Below are 5,959 nucleotides of genomic sequence, written 5' to 3'. Positions count from 1 at the left end.
TTCCTGTCTTGTGTGGCATTGCATTGGAAAGTCGGGTCTGGACAGGACATCTTGGCTCCCTACTTCCTGTGGGTCAGTGTGTTGTGGGCAGGGGTTGCCCTTGGCTTGAAGACCCCTCCCAGATGCACCCCCTTTAGAGGACAGTTCCAATGTGGGTCCCCATATCCAGCAGGAAGTCCGAGGCCACAAAGAGAAAGAAGCACAATCAGGGATGACAGGGATGTGGGGTCTGGAGACAGGCAGTCGACGCAGGTCCCTTGCAGGATTGGTAGGCACCCAGAGTCCCAGTTGCTGACTCGGGGCTTAAAGGTGCATCAGGCTGGCTGGCAGGTTGGTAGGGAGCATGTGGTGAGGCAGAGCAGGTGGGCCAGGTGCCATGCAGGGTGGAGTAAATGGCCGGGGGTGATGGAGTGGGAGGGGTGGGCCATGCGGTGCTTTCAGGTCAGGAGAACAGCCTCCACTGGGAGGAGAGGACGAAGCTGTGGGTCTTGCCCTTGAACTTGAGCTGCATGACTGGCTCCAACCTGGTGACCCTAGCACCAGCATTTGGCTTCTTAACAAAGGTTGTGCACCCATCATCCTGCCGTGAGCCAAGACACCCAGAAAACGTCCCTTGGGCAGGACAGACTCCATCCCGTGGGCTGAAGAGTCAGTAACGACCATCAGTTAACCAGCTGAACACACGGGAAACCAGGGATGAGTGCAGGGACCCCAGCCTGGGGCCACTGCCACCACTGCCATCTTGGAAACGCATCAGACCTGCTGACACACAATGGCCCAGGAAGGAGGCTGCTCATCTGGGGAGAACCCATGGTGCTAGCCTGACCTTGGCGAGTCCTGCCAGAGAGAAGAGCCCAAGTGCTGCAGGACAGACGCTGGGCAGGGCTGGGGGAAGCAGGTGCCCTGGGGTATGAGCCCCAACCGCAACCCAGGTCCCTCAAGGTGAGGATCGAGCTCCAGGTTTTGAATGATTGTGAAGCCTGCTTCCCATCAGACACTTAAGAAAGGGGAGACCCACTGAGACCACCCACACCTTCCTACCCAACAGGTCATTGGCTGTGTGCCTTTTCCCTCCATTTTCCTTTTACACAATTGGGATTCTATACATACTTGTATCTTTTTTCACTTATAACCTGGGTGATTCCCAAAGACATCAAGTATTCATTGAAAGCCTCATTTTCATTTTTTCACATTGTTCAAAAGATTTCAAGCTTCTCCTTCCCAGAGAATGTGTGCTCCCTGGAGATATGTGGGGTCCCACATGTTCACGAAATGGGAGCAAAGAGAGGTGTCCCAGGGCAACCAAGATTCCCCAGGTGCCGCCGTCCAGAGGTACGTGTTCCTTGCAGTGTCTCTGGCCTCCTTTTCCTGTACCCGCGTTGCTGGTGTTCAGGCAGGGATCACCAAGGAGGTACAGAGATTTTTGCATCTTTGAGCAACACATGAAGGTGGGGGACAGGCAGCCCCAGCAGGTTGACTGACTTATGATGTCACTGAGGGTCCCCCACGCTGCCATCCACTGCTCATGACTCTTGTCCTCCTGTTTGCAAGAAGGTTGCCTTTGGAACCATCACATCACCCCTTCACTATTGTAGGAGGAAGCCAGCATCACCCCTTTAAAGTGTCTGGTTTGATCTTGTTGGCTAGGTGGGCACACAGCCACCCCTGGCTGCAACAGAGCAATCAGGGTATCAGTAAAAAGAAGAGGAATTCAGTTGCCATGGACATCGCCCCAGGAAAGTTACACAGCGTGAGCCAGAAAGCTGATAGTGGCAAGTGCCGGCGAGGATGCAGGACAGTGTAGAGGGAAGGCAGCACCCCCAGAGAAGAGCTGCCAGTTTCCAATCAGTGACTTGTCACTGAAGTCCATGCAAACCAGCCATGCCCCTCTACATTCACCCCAAAGCATGTGCTCCCAGAGGGGCAATGTCACCCCAAGGATGCGAGAACCTGAATATTTTTAGTGATACATATTCATGATCGCCCAAACCAGAAAACCACCCAGGTGCCCTTTAGCCAACGGAAGGGTGGATTGAGGCCCAACTGCCAGGGGGAGCCACGTGCGTCCAGTGAGAGAATGGCCCCAGGCCAAGGCCATCAGCTGCAGGACTCTGCTCAGGACATGCCAGAGGGGACAGGAGGCAGACAGGGCAGGGTGGTGGGCATGACAGCAGGGCGGAGGCATTCAGGGGACAAGGGGTCCTGTCCCATGGCAGCTCTGGAGGCTGTTTGCTATCATGACCTTGACTGTGAGTGACACCCAGACGCACAAGGAGACTGTGCTGGGCTGGCAACTGCTGGGTGAGACCAGCTCCTGCCTGTACACACATGCACATGGACACACACACACACACACACTGAATGTCAGGAACAAAAAGAAAGCAGCTCAAGCCTGAAAGGCAGCTCGGCCGAGGTCACACCTCTCCCATGGACCACGTGCATCCTTTCATCTGTGATGATGGACTGGCTACCCATAGACATCTCTCATCATGTAAGTAGTAAAGGAACATTTTCCTTTTGTTTAAAGAACACAGTGTGGGGAAGAAGGAGGGGGTGGGAGCGAGGGAGAGTCCCTTTGGGTCCCTTTGCGGCTTCCTTCTCTTCACCACGTGGTTAACCGGGTCAGGACGCCCCAGCATGGCCACGACTCTGGAATCTTGATCCATTGAACCTTTTCCAGACTGTTCTGAAATCTCTCCACCGAGCCCAGGACATCCATGGCCAATTCTCTCCAGCGCGGGACCACCTCAGGGTGCTTTTAATGTGTTGTGATTTGGTAGTTTTTAACTATAGCCTCCCTGGTGGCTTCCCTCTTGACTTTGCTGGTGGCTCAGACAATAAAGCGTCTGCCTGCAATGCAGGAGACCTGGGTTCAATCCCTGGGTTGGGAAGATCCCCTGGAGAAGGAAATGGCAACCTACTCCAGTGCTCTTGCCTGGAAAATCCCATGGACAGAGAAACATGGTAGGCTACAGTCCATGGGGTCACAGAGTCAGACATGACTGAGTGACTTCACTTTACTTTTTAACTATAGCCCCAGCCTTCTCCCTGCCTCTGCTGGTCTGACTCCTGCAGGCCACCTGCCCATTGTCATGGAACTGTTGGTCTCTTAACCTGGCAGGCTGACACATTCATTTCCTTCGAAGTCCAAGTTAGTGGCTTTAAATTTTCCTTTGGTTTGTCTTTCCCTGTGTAATTTATTGATACTTTAACAGATGAGGAACCTTCGAGAAAGCAGAGGGAAACTTGTATTTTGTTCTGTGTCCTATTTCTTACTCCTATCAATCTATTAAACAGTACTTTTAGAAATATTTAAAGATAGTATCAAACACTTAAACACAAAATTAAATACTTAACAATTAATTTTTGCAAATATTTAGTAATTGGTCACAAAAATATTTAATCAGTTTCTCCCAAGTTGCTTCAAGGAACACATATCACAGGCCCAGGTCATGTGACAACAAATATTACTCAGCGTTCTGTGCTGTGCTAGTTGCTCAGTCCTGTCAGACTCTGCAAATTCTCCTAAGCAGCTGATTAAAATCATGTCTCTAACAAAGATTTCTCCGATCACCTTACTCCTCAAGGAGTGAATGAAACCCACAAGTCACAGCAACAAGACACACAGCACACAACATGCAGACTTGGAGCTGTGGGGTTTCACTGTCGCTTCATTATCTGGGTCAGGGGGAGACAGGGAGGGAGAGAGGGAAAGACAGACAGGGACAGGGCGACACATCTGGGCTTGGTCTGCAGGCTTAGCTTGGCTGTGGGAGCTGGATAGACGAGCGGCTGGGGGAAGGGTGTGGAGAACAGGTAAGGTCAGGTTCCCTGAGGAAGGACCGGCCTCTCTCCTACGTTTCTCTGCACCCCCAGCCTTGATGGTCCGGCCTGAGAAGCTGGGCACTGTGTTGTAAGGCTTAGAGGCACACTGGGCTTGAGAGAGGCTGCGTGGGCCCCTAGGAGGTGAAACAGCGGGTGGAGCTGCTGTCCCCAAGAGGGATCGCCACACGTGTGGCCCCTCTCAGTAGAAAAATCTGTGAGGCTGTAGCTCCTCTTCCAGCCTCCAGATCTCATGCAGAACTGTCTCTGCTGACTCCCTGACCACAAACACACAGGAGAGGGGCTGCTAGGAACGTGGCCCAGCTGGCCACACAGGTCTCCCCTACAGGACAGCCTGGCCACAGGGCGGCCTCTCCTGGCCTCAGAAGGCAGCCTTTTGCACCGCTCCATGATGCTGTTTACTTTTTTTTTTTTTTGGCATGTTTGGGACAGGGGCCTACTTTTGGCTCAAGGGAGCCAAGTGTTGAGGGTGGGATTTGTCCCACCCTGACCTGCTTCCCTGGGCTCCTGCCTGACTCCTCAGCTAAGGAGGGATGCCCCGGAGGGCTAGACCAGAACTGCTGGGAGCCACATTTAGAGTCTGAGGAAAGCATGTTTGATATTTTCTTCATATTTGATTTATAAAATAAGCTTCATTAAAGCCAGATCATTCTCATGTTTCATGTCTAAATAAAAGAAGGCTCAGAAACTGCTATTTGCAAGGAATCCATGCAAATCAAGAAACACAAAAAACACTGTAGGTGCCAGTGATGTTTATTTCTGGTAAATGAAAAGCCAAGTTGAATATAATCTTTATTTTCTCTTTTAAACACTGTAAATTTCCGTGTACTCTGTGATTCTGCTACTCAGAGTGGGGTCCACTGATCAGAAGCACACACATCAGCTGGGGGCTCCTCAGAAAGGGGGGCATTCTGGGACCTACCCAGGCCTGCTGAATTAGAACCTGCTTTTAAACAAGATCGCCAGGGCAAGTCTGTGCACATTACGGTCTGTGTTGGTGTCATGCTTAGAATAGTCTCAAATATTTTATTGATATCATCCTGTATACTTATTGGTTATATGATTATGTATTTTGATGATCTGAAACATTATTATGCTGGTGTGGGGGAAAGCATTCTTAATTTTTTCTCTATATGATTAATCAGATGTCCTGATATCTTTTATTGAGCAAGTGGTTCATCATTTCCCTACTGGGGACATACTAAGTGGGGGAAAAAAAGGCAAACTATCAAAGCAAATGCATAGGACAATCTTATATTGTCTGGAGAAGAGATACTACAGAAGAAATGAATGGCACTCCAAAGAGAGCCATCTGAGCTCTGATGGAATGAGCACAACATTGACAGCCTGGTGGAAGAAAACTGTGCCTTCAGGCACAGGCTGGGTGAGGTGGGGGCATGGCTGAGAGGTGGACACAGTACCTACACCTTAGAGGACAGCCCCAGGGTTAGCAAACCCACAAGGACAGAAAGGAGGTTAGTGGGTAGGGAGTGCTAATGGGTATGGGGTCCTTTGGGGTGAAAATGTTCTGAACCTGACTGCGGTGATGGGATGTGAATACACTGCCCCCGAAGGGCACACTTTAAAAGGATGAACCTATGTGGCATGTGCACCACGCTTACCACCGGCCAGTATTTGCGGCGTGCATTGATTACAGGAGTGCTGCCTGTTCTAGGAAGAAACCGGGCACCGCGTGTATTTATCTACCTGACTGAGTTTTCACCTAGGCACAGACTGCCTCGTCACACCTGTACTTTGGGCTGCTGTCTCACCTGTTTGTTGTTCGGTCGCACGGAAACCTGGTGTCCCGAGAAGGGGCTACCCGCACAGCACCCCGTGGATCCGTGAACTCGAGGATGTGCGTTGCTTGGAGAGGGACCTGCGCCCCGATACCCGACAAGGCCCCGGGCAGTCTGCTCCCGCGACACTGGACTACAGTGGTCTCTACTCGAGGAAGCGCGGACCCCGGCGGCTCCGCCCCGCCCCCTTCGCGCCCTCTACCTGCGCGCGCAGCCCGGGAGGTGGAGCCGTGGCAGGGGCGGGGCGGGGCGGGCGGTTGGCCCGGCCGGGCCGCGGGGCGGGGCCGCGGGGCCGGGGCGGGGCCGCGCCCGGGAGG

The sequence above is a fragment of the Oryx dammah genome, unplaced genomic scaffold (genome assembly GCF_014754425.2).
Source record: "Oryx dammah isolate SB20612 unplaced genomic scaffold, SCBI_Odam_1.1 HiC_scaffold_10, whole genome shotgun sequence".
NCBI lineage: Eukaryota > Metazoa > Chordata > Mammalia > Artiodactyla > Bovidae > Oryx > Oryx dammah.
This window is presented reverse-complemented; position numbering follows the sequence as displayed.